We start from the raw sequence: 15007 nt of genomic DNA, 5'->3' as shown, positions 1-15007 counted from the left end.
GAGGCTGTAGCTCCCATTCAAAACCTAGCCTGGGACCCTCAATAGGTTATGGGTGAGGGCCTAAGAAGACCAAAAAAAAAAAAAAAAAATCAAAATACTCTCAATTTTATTCAATGCAATAAAAAGGGCAAAATATTTGAAAAAGCATTTCATGAAGAAGCTATATGGACTGCAGATAAGCTGCCAAAAGATATTCTTAACATTATTGGTAATTAAAGAAATACAAAACAAAATCATAGTGAGATAATACTACAGACATAGCTTATTAGATACAATTTTAAAGAGAGCATACTTAGTTTCAGTGAGGATATGGAAGAACTGAATTTTCAAACACTGACGGTGGTAAGATAAAATGGAACAACCACTTTGAAAAGCAAGTTGTCAGATTCTGATAAAGTTTTTTTCTTTTTTTTAACTTATCCTGCTATAGGACCCAGGCATTGAAATTCTAGGTTTTTATACCCAAGAATAATGAAAGTGTTTGACCGTAAAAAAGACATATATGAACATTTACAGAAGCTTTATTTATAATGATTAAAAACCAGGAACAACCTAAATATTCATCAACAGGTAAATAAATAAACTGACAAAAGCACATCCATATAATGAAATACTACCTAGTAATAAAAATGAAATTATAGCATGGATGAAAAAAAAGATTATGCTTAACAAAAGAAGCCAATAAAAAGAAATATGCATGGCAGGATCCTATTACATAAAATTTTAGAAACTGAAAACAAATCCATAATTATAGAAGACAGATCTATGGTCACTTGGGGAGGATAGAGAAGGAGCAGTTCAGGGATGGGCAGGAGGCAATAATTTCAAAGGAGAAGGAGGAAGTTTGGGGAGTGATGTACATGTTAACTATCTTGATTATGGTGATAATTTCACAGGCAAACACACATAGGAAAAATAGTCCACCTTAAGTATGTGAACTCTGTCATATACCAATCACATCTCAATGAAAGTATTAAATAAAAATCAAGGTTCTGGGTTTGAGGGGCTAAGAGCCTACCAGATTACCTCATCTAGACATAATTCGCATAGTAACTACTTGTAGATAGTGATGTGTGAACCAATGATACAGATTCTGATAGGGAATTCACCCTAAAATCTTACCATTCTGGTGACACAGAAAACTGAAGCAGGGAAATTGTGAACACTAAAGAGAGAGAAAATCTGAGATAGGAGAAAGCCAGGGAGGAGATCTTTGAACTCTTTCTACCCACACTTCTGACTGATTGTCAAATCAGGCATGTACAAAACAGACTTAAAGCCACTCAGCCAAAGATAAAATGTTACCAAGACCAAGTTCATAGTGCTCACCACATGACAGGCCAATAAACTGAGGGACAAGTTGTTGGGACAAGGGATAGTAACTCTATTCAGAAAGCCAGCAGACCCAGAAGATGGTGGACCAGTGTCCCAAAGAACCATCTTATCAGACTTTTATACTAAAAGGGGAAGAGGTATGGCTGGTTGTTGCCAAATTCTTGATGCCATAATCCTTTGTTCTTGCAGTTTGTCCATGTAGGTCTGGCCACAATGTTCCTGTAAAATTCCAACAAGATGATTATTATTCTCTTTCTGAAACTTTTTATCTCTATATGAATGGAAAAGAGTTATATCTTAAAAGGTCAAGGCTTGAGAATAGGCTATCATTTGTATTTCAAGTTTCAGGTGACATCTTTTACAAGGCAAAGAACCAGTATAACTGAGCACAGGCAATAGAGCACAACAGTTAGAGCTAAAGGAATAAATTCAATATGGAGTTAGGTTTGTTCTCTGTTAAGTAATACCTAAATTCAGACTGAAGATACCACCTAAAAGATCCTGGATAGTGAACATAAGTAGACAGACCATGATAGAAAAGCATACCCATTTTCAGGAGGGTAGATAGAGAACTGAGTTCCTATCTTTTTGACATTTAGCCTGGGGCTAAAAACAGTCTAGGGGGTAGGAACTTTGGAGGAGGAGGGCTTGCATGTGAAAAAACCATTCTTTGTGTCCTGAGGACTTAGGAAAAAAATTTCTAAGCCCAAATGTAGATAAAAGGGATTGAGGTCAGAGAGAGATCTCTAAACTGTGTACCCCCATCTCTTGCTAAACTCTGAATTACACATGCACAAAACATACTTTGAGGGGACCCTTACTGGGATCAACTTTTTGAACAAGGAATGGAAATACTGCATAAAAAACAAAAATTGTATTTCAGTCTTCTGAAGAAAACCACCTGATCAAACAAAGAAAGCAGAACTCATCACAGAAAGTAATAAATCCAAAATTTCTAAAACTTAACAGAATACTGAGAAAGGTTATTTGACATATAAACAACCAAGAAAATGGGAAATATCTTTAAAAAGTAAAGCTATCAACCAAGTCTGACCTTGAAAGGAAACAGATGTTGAAACTGAGACAAAATATTTTAAAGTGAGTTTTAACTATTTTCAGTGAAGTAAAACACTTTTTGAATGCATGAAAAATCTTAGATAAATGAAAAGCCTTAATAGAAAGAAATTCTAGAACTAAAAAATAATTTTTCAGTGAAATGAAAAGTTAACTGTATGATTTAGCCAAAGGGACAGGAAAGAAGAGTAAATAAACTTGAAAATAGATCAATGGAAGCTATCCAAAGTGAGGAACACAGAGAAAAATAATATAAAAAATACAGCCACAAGCACATATTAGATGATATTGAGAAGTACAATGTACATTCAGTTAAGTTCTTAGAAGGACAAAACCTCCGGAAACCATGGGAATGAGAAAACAGAAGAAAAACATCTAAAATTGCTGAAAGATGGAAGTTTGTAGATATAAAATTCTTTATTCACAAAAAAAATTCAAGAATGAAGAAAAACACCACATTTTTAGATAAAAGAAAATGAAGAGATTTTGTTGCCAGAGATATGTACTATAAGAATGCTTAAGGGAGTCTTTTAGGCTCAAGGAAATGATAAAAAAATCTGATCCTCAGAAAAAAACATGAAGAACATTGGAAAAGGATAAATATCTGAATAGAATTTAAAACAAAATTTTTGTCTTTTATCTCTTTATGTATTTTTGGCCATATATCCACAGGATGCAGAAGTTCCCCAGGCTAGGAATCAAACCTGCCCACAGCAGTGATCTGGGCCACAGCAGTGACATAGCTAGATACTTAACCACTAGACTGCCAGGGAACTCCCTATTTTTGTCTTTTTAAATTTCTCAATAAATTATTTTAAAATAAAAAACTAAAACAATTATGATATTGTGAGTTTCATAAGTTTTTAGATGTATAATGTATAACTACAACATAAAGGATACGGAACGGAGACATACTAAGGATGAGAGGTTTCTAAATTTATCTTAAAATGATAACATAACTATTCTTAAGTTAGTGATTTATATTACAAACCATGGGAAAACCATTGTAAATATGTCGAAAAGAAAACAGAAAAATTAAAATAAAATTCTAAATGCCACTTTAATAATGAAAAGGGTGAGGAAGGAGGAATAAAGAGGAAAAGAAGCATAAAACAACAAAAAAAGGCACCGATGAGTCATTTTTTTTCTCAAAAAACGTCAAGTTTGTCATGGGTGTTTTATGATTTACCTTAATGACAGTTCTAAAACTGGGTACAGAATGACCACCATTTGTCCTGCTTTACAGATAGGCAGCTGAAACAAAGAGAAGGTAAATTATTTCTCTTGGATTAAATTTTGAGTGTTAGATAAATATTTGTTGCCAATGGAAGACAAATTGGTTTAACCTTTGTATATCAGTTCTAGCTATTGTCAGGTGAAGTGTTAAATTTAATAACAAATTAAGCACAGGGAAGAATATATCAATTATGTGTGTCCCCAAGAATGGTTCTAGCGAGTTATCTTTGGTTAACTTTCGTGCTAACAGTTCTTAACAACTAGCTTGGTTTTTGTTTGTTTGTTTTTCTTTTTTAAGGGATGCTCTTTCCACGAAGTAAACATGACTATCATTTTAACAAAAGTCTCATCAGCATCAATGAGAATATATCTAAAATTAAAATTAATTTTACATTTTCATTTTCTAACTTGAGATTAACTTTAAAGGTTTCCATTCAAACTATTTCTGCTTGTTGCCAAATATAATTTATAGAGGTTTTATACGATTTCACCCATTTACTTCTAATAATAGTATTTATAATTGGAAGGAATTGCTTACTACTTAGATAAACAAAGTCACAGATATATTGAGCAACTTGGGAAAGGTCATAAGGGCTAATGGTTTTCAGTTTGAAAGATGCAGCTATAAAGTATGAAGCTGTATTTTATCCTTATATAATTGCTTCAGGGGAGCCAAAGAACATTGTAAAATATATTTGACATAAACTAATTTATAGAATTTATCCATATAGATCCACAATGGAAATAACTAGTGTGAAAGGTCTAATTTAAATGCAATAGCTACTGAAAAAAAGTTTAATTACATAAAAGTCCATTTTTTTTTCTAAAATACTCACTGGTATTTTATACTAGATTACTTTTGATTTGAGAAGCCACCCTCTTTCACAGGGTAAGAAGAAAGGTCCATGATGACACAGCCAACCAGAGGCCCCTTCTCTTCTAGGTCATGCTCTAGATAACACAAGTTTTTTGAGTTCTTTTCTCAAATGGCCTGTTACAAGTTCTGTACAAACTTCTTTATCTAGTATGTTCTAGAGAAGATACATTTGCTGCAGTGTGTATACTTCTCAATCCAAGGGGAAGCCAAGAAACTGCAACTGATTGAGGGAGAGGGAACATGAATGGACTTTAGATGTGTGGATGGGGTCATGCAAATACATGTACCAAAGGCCCATCTGGATGCCCTGAGGTAGATGGTTAAGATGGGAAGAGTAAGCTTCTGTTTGGGAACATGGATTTATACATGCTTGGGCCCTATTAATATGAGTATTCACAAATAAACCTGCTGCCTCTGTAGTTTCTAGAGAAAGACTATGAGTTCAAAAGAAGATAGTGCAAATTCTAATAGTTCAATAACAGCTATTAATACCTTCTGATGGATGATATGAGTTAGCAACTGGGAACATGTCAACACTGACTTTATGTTCAAAACTTGAGAACAAGTTTCAAAAGAACATAAAAGGCATAACTTCTATTATAATTCCATAGTATTAACATATTTTATTATTTTTTCTACCTTTAATTACCAAGTGTGCCCTTTTGTTTATAAAGAATTTTTCTCTTCCTCATTAGGGTTTTAAAGGGGTAATTACAACCTGATGAATTTCCTGATATTTATTAGACATGAGAGAGGCTGGGACTTGGGACCTGGGATCTGGGACCCTTTACTGCAGTGTTTGCACTTGAGCAAGCATCCTCTCAAGCCACAAAATACAAAGGAACTATATGGAACTAAAAATAACTGTGTGCATGTGCAGTTGAAGCAAGCCATGGACAGTAAGATACAAAAAGACCAAAAAGCCCAACTGCCACTTCTGAAGAACCAGGAGCAAAAATAGGGTCTGCATATGTCACCTGCACTCAATTCCACCAAAGGGGTGGGCAAACCACCTAAAACCCTTCCAGCCAACCCCTGCACCCACCCATAAAAGGGACCAGCTCAACCCCCACTTTGGGGAGTGGGCAAGGGAACAAGATACTTGTTATCACTTTTCCCTGCTGCAGCAGGGGCCCCAAATAAAGCCTCTCCTGAATTTCTTTTTTGGCCTCTTACCAATTTCTAGTGATTAAGGAAGGCCAAGAAAACTAGTTGGTAATAGACAGAACATTATTTATTAATATAAGAAAGTTTCCAGGGTATCCTGTCCTTAAATCTCCTAAAGAAGATTCTGATTTTATAGTTCATTCCCTCCTCATTCTTTGATAAGGTATATGTAATTGCCACATGTTTTATTTGGGCTTTTCAGAGCAGATTCAGGAAAACAAAAGCGGGGGAAAGAAAGTCATGTATGGTCTAGGGCTTGAAGAAGAGTTTTATGTGACTATATAGGTTTTCAAAGAAAATAATAGTTTAGGGGTTTTCTTGGATATATCTCTATTAATCATGTATTTCCCTCCTGACACATAAAAAGACATATAAAAATCTTGAAAACTGATATTTGATATAATAACTATTGCATCGTGATTTTTTTTCCAGAAAGAATGCTAGGAAAGTAGTTCTTATGGCCTTGGTTTCAATGGGGTTAAACTCTTTAAGTACTAAGTTTATATATTTGTTCTCAGTTTGAAGATAGCCTCACAAGTTACTCATGTTATAACCCAGGGAAAATGCAAGAGGTAAAAAGATGAGCTTTCTACATCACTAATTATTAGAGAAATACAAGTTAAAATTACAATGAGGTACCAACTCACACCAGTCAGAATAGCCACCATTAAAAAGTTAGAGGGAGTTCCTGTTGTGGCTCAGAGGTAATGAACCTGACTAATATCCAGGAGGAAGTGGGTTTGATCCCTGGCCTCAATCAGTGGGTTAAGAATCCAGTGTTGCCATGAGCTGTATTGTAGGTCACAGATGCAACTTGGATCTGGTATTGCCATGAGCTGCAGTGTAGGTCGCAGATGTGCCTCAGATCCAGCATTGCCACGGCTGTTGTGAAGGCTGGCAGGTGCAGCTCCAATATGACCCCTAGCCTGGGAACTTCCACATGCTGTGGGTGTAGCCCTAAGAAAAAACACACACAAAAAAAAGGTTAGAAATAACAAGTGCTGGAGAGCATGTGGAGAAAAAGGAACCCTCCTAACTGTTGGTGGGAATGTAGATTAGTGTAACCACTATGGAAAACATTTTGAAGTTTCCTCAGAAAACTAGAAATAGAATTATCATATGATCCAAAAATTCCACTCCTGAGCATATATCTGGACAAAACCATAATTCAAAAAAAAATACATGCACTCTTATGTTCCTAGCAGTACTAGTTAACAATAGCCAAGATATGGAATTAGCATAAGTATCCATCAACAGATGAATGAATAAAGAAGTGGTACATATATACAAAAGGATAATATTCAGCCAAAAAAAAAGAGCCATTCATAGCAGTATGGATGCAACTAGAAATTCTCATACTAAGTGAAGTTAGAAAGAAAAAGACAAATACCATATGATATCACTTATATGTGGAATCTAAAATATTGCACAAATAAACTGATCTTAGAAACAGACTCACAGACATAGGAAACAGACTTATGGTTGCCAAAGAGGAGAAGGGAGGGAGAAGAAAGGACTAGGAGCTTGGGTTTAGTAGATGCAAGCTCTTATGTTTAGAATGGATAAACAACAAGGTCCTAATCCATAGCACAGGGAACTATATCCAATCTCCTGGGATAGTCCCTGATGGAAAATATTTAAAAAAATATATATATATATATGTATATATTCTTATGACTGAGCCACTTTGCTATACAGCAAAAATGGGCACACATTGTAAATCAACTATAAATTTTTTAAAGATGAGCTTAAAATTTAGTATGAGAGAGAAAAATATACAGAAATAACTAAGCTTAGTAATTACCACAATTAAAGCCAAAAGAATATAACATAACCTTTTGAGGAGGAAGAGGTCAATTCCACTTAAAAAGATATCAAAGATTTCATTGCACATTTTGGAATAGGTTATCATTAAAAAAAAAAAAAAAGAAGGGTGGTAGTCTCATGCAATCCAAGTTACAGAGGCCATTTTGAGAAAGAACAAATAGTCTATTTTGTCTTGAATATAGGGTATATATTGGAATAAAAATGGTAAAAAAAAATGGAGTTTAGAATCAAACTTGAATAGCTTTAGGTACAAGGTTTAGGAGACTGAACTCCATTCAACAGCAAGGGTAACCTTTGAACATGGGAAGAAAATGTAAGATGCATTTGGTAGTGATATGTAGGATGGTTGCCAAATCATAGCTATAACACTGGCTGTCCAACCCAGAGTATATGTTATACTGCAATGTCTGACTTTTGCCAATGTACAATCATGACTTTCCTCATAACCTCTTAAAATTTTCAGGTTGCTTTCACTGATCACTTTAAAGAAAGCAATGTAATATAATGCTTAAGGTATAATTTTAAGCCTTCATTGGTTTCCTTAATTTCAACTTTCTTAGCCCCAAATGACCATAATACTGCATGTCATATAGATTTTTCAAGAATTAAATGTTACATATGTGAAGTTTAGTACAGCATCTGATAGAAAATAAACAAGTAAAAAATATTAACTATTATGATATTATTAAAAAGGGAACCAAAAAATAAATTTAATAGGATATAATCTGTAATAAACTTTCTATTTAAAAAATAGTAAATAAAATAGAAAAAATACTCTTTGTAATAGACATCATAAGATCTGTTCTAATGAGAACTTACTGTCTATCAGTAGGAATTGCTCTCCTGCAGTTGCAAATGAGTGTTGTGACAAATTGAAGATGTTATCAGTCAGAAAAGTCAAGGAAACTTCTCTTTCTTATCTCCTGAAGGGCTGCTATAAATAACACTTCTCTGGCAATGCAGGCTGTCTACTGGATCTAATGGAATCTGTATAAGAATCTTTCCTTTTGCAGAGCTCTGGCTCAGGAGCCCCGACGCAGGGATTTATATAGGTAAGGCCATACTAATTTATTTTCTGGAGGGAAAAAATATTTGAGGATCAATGTCATCTCAACAGAAAGAATGATACTGAAAGAAATAACTTCTCTGAAACAGGGGGGAAATTTCGTTGTCAAGACTGCAGCAAAATATAGCTTTATAAAACATAGGTAAAAATAGAATAGACAAATTACTAAAGTTTCTATTTTAGATGAGAAGAAACATCAAACACTCTAGAATAGAGGTTTGTAATATGCCAAATAGAAATGCACTGTCAATATAAGAGATTTTGTTGTACTGTTGGTATAAGAAAGTGACTCTACCAAAACAATGATAAACTCTTGGTGAAACAGAAAAGTAAAAATATGTTTTATAGAAATAAGTGATATTATAATTTCCATCTTCAGCCTCCCACATACATACATAAATGTGAGTGAAATGTCTGTCAAGGCTACAAAATGACTTCTATTATTCAAACTACTAATCCTTAGTCATTTAAGTAATGACCTCTAACTATTGTTTTAATTAATCTTTTTAGTATGATACCCTATTTTCCCTACCCTACTTATCAGAGTTCTCTTTAGGCAATTAACCTTGTATTAGATGAAAGCACTCATCAGAGACACACACCTCAATCACCTATTATATTTGCAGTGATATTTTAATTTTAGGTTAAAAATTCTGTTTCAGTTAGGGTTATTAGCAGCTGCAACAGAAACTGATTCAGGCTAATTAAATTTGAAATAGAAATTATTGAAAGACTATGAGGAAGCTTCTAGAACAGCTTAGAAAGGTGGGGGGAAAGGCTTCGTTTTCTGGCCTGTGATCTGAAGAGCTAGGCAGTCAGAACTAGGCTGTAACTACATCGCAACGGCATGGTTAGCTAGTCACCAATGAGAATGAGATGCCCTTGCAGACACCATCACTTCAGCCAAGAGTAATATTTTACTGTGACTCATTGCCCATCTTAGATTCTGGTCCTATACAGAAGGTATTATAGATTGAACCGCTTCCTCCCCCTCCCCCTCACACACACCCCGATTCATAGGTTGAAGCCTTAACACTCATTAGGACTGTATTTGGAGACAGGGCTTTTAGGTTAATTTTAGGTAATTAAAGTTCAATGAAGTCATGAAGGTGGGGCCCTAATCTGATAGGCGTGTTATTCTTGCAAGAAAAGGAAAAGACACCAGCAATCCTTCTCTCTCTTTTGCACAAGTATAAAGAGGAGGCCATGTGAGGACACCGTGAGAAGGTTATTTTGACAACCTTTCATAAATGAGTTTTTACAAAAAAATCAGGATGAAATTCTTGCCAGAAACCAGTCTTCATGACACCTTTATCTTGGACTTCTAACTTCCAGAATTGTCAGAAAGTGAATTTCTGTTGTTTCAGACACCTAATCTGTGGTATTCTGTTATGACAATCCAAGTAGTCTAATACAGAAGGTCAAAACTGGATTTTTGACCACATACCTACTCTCTGATATTGTTGAAGCAGGTGGAAAAAAGTAAGCATCTAGGATTCTGGGCTTTTGTAATGAAAGCTGAGCCCTGTAGCTTTGCCAAGACCCACAGAAAAGGGAATTACTACAACACAGGGAAGGGGAAGCCAAAAAGGCAACACCTGTATAAAGCATGGTCCTTGACTGAATTGTATTGCTTACAAAAATATGATTTATAATATTATCATGTTTCACATGCTTTAAAACATGAGACTTACCAGTTTAAATATTTTTTTTTAAATATTTAGTTGAGGCGTTCCTGTCGTGGCGCAGTGGTTAACGAATCCGACTAGGAACCATGAGGTTGCGGGTTTGATCCCTGCCCTTGCTCAGTGGGCTGATGATCCGGCGTTGCTGTGAGCTGTGGTGTAGGTCACAGACATGGCTCGGATCCCACGTTGCTGTGGCTCTGGCGTAGGCTGGCAGCTACAGCTCCCATTCAACCCCTAGCCTGGGAACCTCCATATGCTGTGAGAGCGGCCCAAGAAATGGCAAAAAGACTAAAAAAAAAAAAAAAAAAAAAAAATTTAGTTGATGGGCCAAAAATATCTTGGTACCCAAGGCCTCACTTTTAAGTGCTCTTTTTTTCAGTGTTATTTACAACATTTCTGAGCATATAAATTATTTGCGTATCAACTCCATCATCTGAAATAGTATATCTAAAAATATTCTTTTTGGAAAGAGAAAATAGTTATAATAATGTGAATAATAATCTTTTGTGTCTTTGAATGTTACCCCTCTGCTGAGAAGGCATGCTTCAATAGCTGTAGTTGGTTTTTGTTTCTTTTTTCTGACACTGGTGGCTTTGTGTTCAGTAGAGTTAGGCCTCTTAGAAGCAGCACAAATAAAAATGTTGAAACTTTGGGTGAGGTAATAATGTGAACTTACAGATCTTCTCTGGTCTCTCCAGCAATTCCCAATAGCATGGGCATTAATGTTGAGGTCCAAGCTGAAACATCAATGAAATGTATTTTATTATCAAATTATAAGTCATTTCAAAATCCTAATATGGAGGACTAATGAGGATGTTTGAAAACAAAAACAGTCCTACACCCGAGGGCTCTTTAAAGTAGTATTTCTGAATACAACAGACAATATATTACAAGCGTCTGTATACTTCAAAGCAGCAATGTCACTTCTTCACAATCTAAGAAAATCCTGAGAGAGAAACGTTTAATTGAATAATGTTTTATTTCAGGCTGCTACAACGAAATACCACAGCTTGGGTAACGTGTAAACAAATTTATTTCTCATGGTTTTTATGTTCTCACAGTTTTAGGAGGCTAGAACTCCAATATCAGGGTGCCAGTGTGATGGCATGAAGGCACTCTTCTCATCACAGATTTTCCTTCTACTGTATCATCACATGGCAGGAAAAGAAGAGGGGAGCTCTCAGGCCTCCTTTATAAATCATTAATCTCATTCATAAAGGCGCTATCCTCATGGATAACTCCCAGGGACCCTGCCTCCTAATACCATCACTGGGCATTAGTTCTCCAACATACAAATTTGAGGGGTACACATCAGACCATAGCAAATGAGAATGCTCACTCATAGAATTTATATTAGAGAAAATAAACTAAATATCCAAAAATGAAAGATTATATCCAAAAATTATGATATGATTGACCAGAAATGCGTATTCAGATATTACAATTTATATTTTCTAAGGATATTTAGGATACTGGAAAGTTCTCAAGATATAGTATTAAGTTAAAAAAAAAAGTAAAAGTTATGATGAACAGGCATTTAAAGAGAACAAGAATTTATTAAGAACCTAGTATGAGTGGGAGGGATCGGGAGCTTGGGCTTATCAGACACAACTTAGAATAGATTTACAAGGAGATCCTGCTGAATAGCATTGAGAACTATGTCTAGATACTCATGTTGCAACAGAAGAAAGGGTGGGGGAAAAACTGTAATTGTAATGTATACATGTAAGGATAACCTGACCCCCTTGCTGTACAGTGGGAAAAAAAAAAAAAAAGAACCTAGTATGTACCAAGAGTTCTGTTCTAAGAGCTGAGGATATGACAGTAAGCCCAAAATAAGCCATAATAACCATATAATACACCAAACAAGCACTCCTGCACTTATAGAGGTTACATTCCATTCAGGGGAGACTGGAAATCATACCTACATGCAGAGTATGTCAAGTGGTAGTAAGCGCTATGGATAAAAATAAGGCTGGAGCAACACCAAATGATGGAAGAGAGGGAGGGTGTGGCATCACAATTTTCAATGAGTAAGGTCAGAGAATGCCATACTGAAAAGTTGACATTTGAACAGTCTTGGAAGAAGATACCATAGGAGCAATGCAAGAGACTATAACAGGAAAGAATTTTCCAGTAGGGAAAAAAGCAACTACAAAGGATTCCAACAGAGAGAAAAATGAATGCAAATTCAAAGATTAATATATTCTAAAATACTATCGAGGTGTATTCGTGTATGATTTTTTTCATACTTTCCATAATAAATTCAAATAAAAATATTTCTTAAAGACAAGTGTTTGAGTGGTTGAGGTAATTAACAGCTTTTCCCCAGTCTATTTTCATAACCTGCAATAAAATAAGTATGTGCAAAAAGAAAAATGAAAAGCTTATTTGTTCTGTATAGTTGTACTAATCATGGATATTTTGAGACAGCAGATAAACATGAAAAAATGTCTGATAGATTAAAAGTCTTTTTATAAATGATATTGAACAAAAATAAGTCCTCATACATAAAATTTTAAAGATCTTTTAAAATATAAAATTAAGTTTATCTCTGATTTCATTGGCTTAGCAAAATTAATCTAGGAATAAAAATAGACTCCTTCCAGCTTGCATATGCAAAGTACAAAGCATTACAGGTTAATTAAGAAGCAGGATTTTTTTTAATGTTTTATTTGAACTAAGAATTCTCTTACTAATTATAGATCATCAACTCAAATTACATCAAGGCATATGTTTTGAAAATAGTGTTTTAGTATGTGTATGGATAGTCAAGGCTTCCATGAGGCCAACTTTGCAAAGTGATTTGCAGTAACAGGACCAACCTGCATTGCTCTGAAAGGGGCTGACATGAATCACTCAGCACATTCATGTTCGCTAGTAATGTGACCTGTGTATAGCCAGGGACAAACCAGCACCTGGCCCTGCACCTGGCCATGAAAGTCCAAAAGTCATTATTCAGAAGGTATGGTTCTGTATGCACTTCCTATTTTAAGATGATTAGAGAGAATCATTTTAAAAAGATGAATCTATTTTATTTTAGTCGTCTATATCATGTTATGCTTTGAGGGTATAATCATTGAAGGATTGCTCATTACCCTATAGGCCGCAAAAATTCTCTTGTTCCCCTAAAAATTAACATGGATGCAGTTAGAAAAGTGTTATTGAACTAATTGATTTTTATTTTAGTAGAGTTAGGGTTGGAAACTTTAAAATTGCTGCATTTTGGTATAATTCAACTAATACATTTATATAATTACAAACACATGGATATGTCTTAATGTTCTTCTGGAAAAATATATGAGCCTATTTCACTTGAGAGGTAATATAGCTGGGTACTTAAAAGTGCTCAGGACTTTGAAGTACAGATGTGCGGGTAGTGTACTGCTCAACTGCTGCAAATGATGCCACCTCTGTGGTCCTGGAATTTCACTCTAGAGAAGAGCCCGCGGGTCCAACAATCCTGCTATGATGCTTTATTTTTGAAACTTTGACAAGGAAATTAATACATTGGTGCTTTATTTCCTTTTAATATAAACCATATTAACCCCCTCATAGGAGTGTTGGGAGGATTGATTAAATTAATAAAAGTAAAGTACTTACAAGAATTCTTAGGATATGATAGGTAAACAAAAAAATCTGAGCAATTTTTATTCTGCAAGTAATCTTTTCAAAACTATGAAAAAGATTGTTTGTGTGATAATTATAGTTCTCAGTTGAATTACCTCAGAACTTACTCCATCACTGCAATTGATATTCTATAGAATTTGGTTTACGTAATTTACCAACTGGATATCAAACCTTGTATATGAAAAACATAATAGAGCCACAGAGGTTTAGCGTATAGAAAAAAGTGTCCAGTAGATGATGTAAACCAGTACAAATCAATATGTTTAATCTCATGTGCTGAAGAACTTAAAATACATTGTTTTAAAGCATTTCATTTCTGGAGAATTATATCGATTAGAATAAAAGAATAATTTTCACCCAGTGCCAAAAGAGAACTGGTGGCCCCATTGTAGGGGCAGTATGGATAATCTTCTGATACACTCTGAAAATGTGAGAGAAATGTGTTCTTGGTCCAAGTTAACAAAAAATGTCTGGTCCAAGGAATAAATGCCATGTGACCTTTAAAATATTTTATAAAGATTAATACTAGGAAAAAACATGTAGGTAACTGAGAGTCAAAATAGTATATCTTAAGCATCTATTAGCTCTGATTAAGAAAGCAAAAGCAAATAGGAAGACAGGAAAAGTTATAAATGAATTATACTATGTAAATCAAGCTGTTTATAATTGTTATGTATTATATTTATAAGTTTAGCTATTCCCCCAAATTTTATTGCCATGCTAAAATCACAAACTAAAATTATAATATTTGTGACAGTAATGTCATAACATAGGTAATATTGCACTAGTTTAATTTTTACAAGTATTAATTCCATCATTGTCAAAAGGCCTTCAATTCCAAACTCTTCAGATTCTCTAGACAATGAGAATATAACTTCCATGAAATTTAAATGGATTTAATTTGGAAGTAGATATCAAGGTAACATTCATATTTCATTTACTAAATATTTACTGAGTGCCTTCTATGTTTTAGACCTAGTACCATAAAAAAATTTTTTAAACATACCACACTTTCTTTTTCCCAATGGGATTAAACTCCACAGGTGAGAAAATGTGGAATTTTTTATAGTATGAGATCAATATTTTTATGTCTATGCAAAACAACAT

At 34.5% G+C, this 15007-nt stretch overlaps 1 long non-coding RNA gene across 1 annotated transcript; it reads right to left on the bottom strand.

Annotated features, from left to right (window-relative positions):
- Positions 1-617: 617 nt before the first annotated feature.
- On the bottom strand, positions 618-11007 carry LOC110255477 (uncharacterized). The gene is made up of 3 exons (XR_002335838.2): positions 10947-11007; positions 3599-3663; positions 618-1554 (listed from the first exon to the last, which is right to left on the bottom strand). It is a non-coding gene; the product is annotated as an uncharacterized LOC110255477 (long non-coding RNA).
- Positions 11008-15007: the final 4000 nt, after the last annotated feature.

This window comes from Sus scrofa, chromosome 9 (assembly GCF_054392235.1).
Source record: "Sus scrofa isolate SSC_HxYL_T2T_F1_AM1 chromosome 9, Sscrofa_HxYL_maternal_Yorkshire_Landrace_v2.0, whole genome shotgun sequence".
Lineage (NCBI taxonomy): Eukaryota > Metazoa > Chordata > Mammalia > Artiodactyla > Suidae > Sus > Sus scrofa.
Note: the sequence above shows the minus strand (reverse complement) of the source record. Positions and strands in the feature narration are given on the sequence as shown.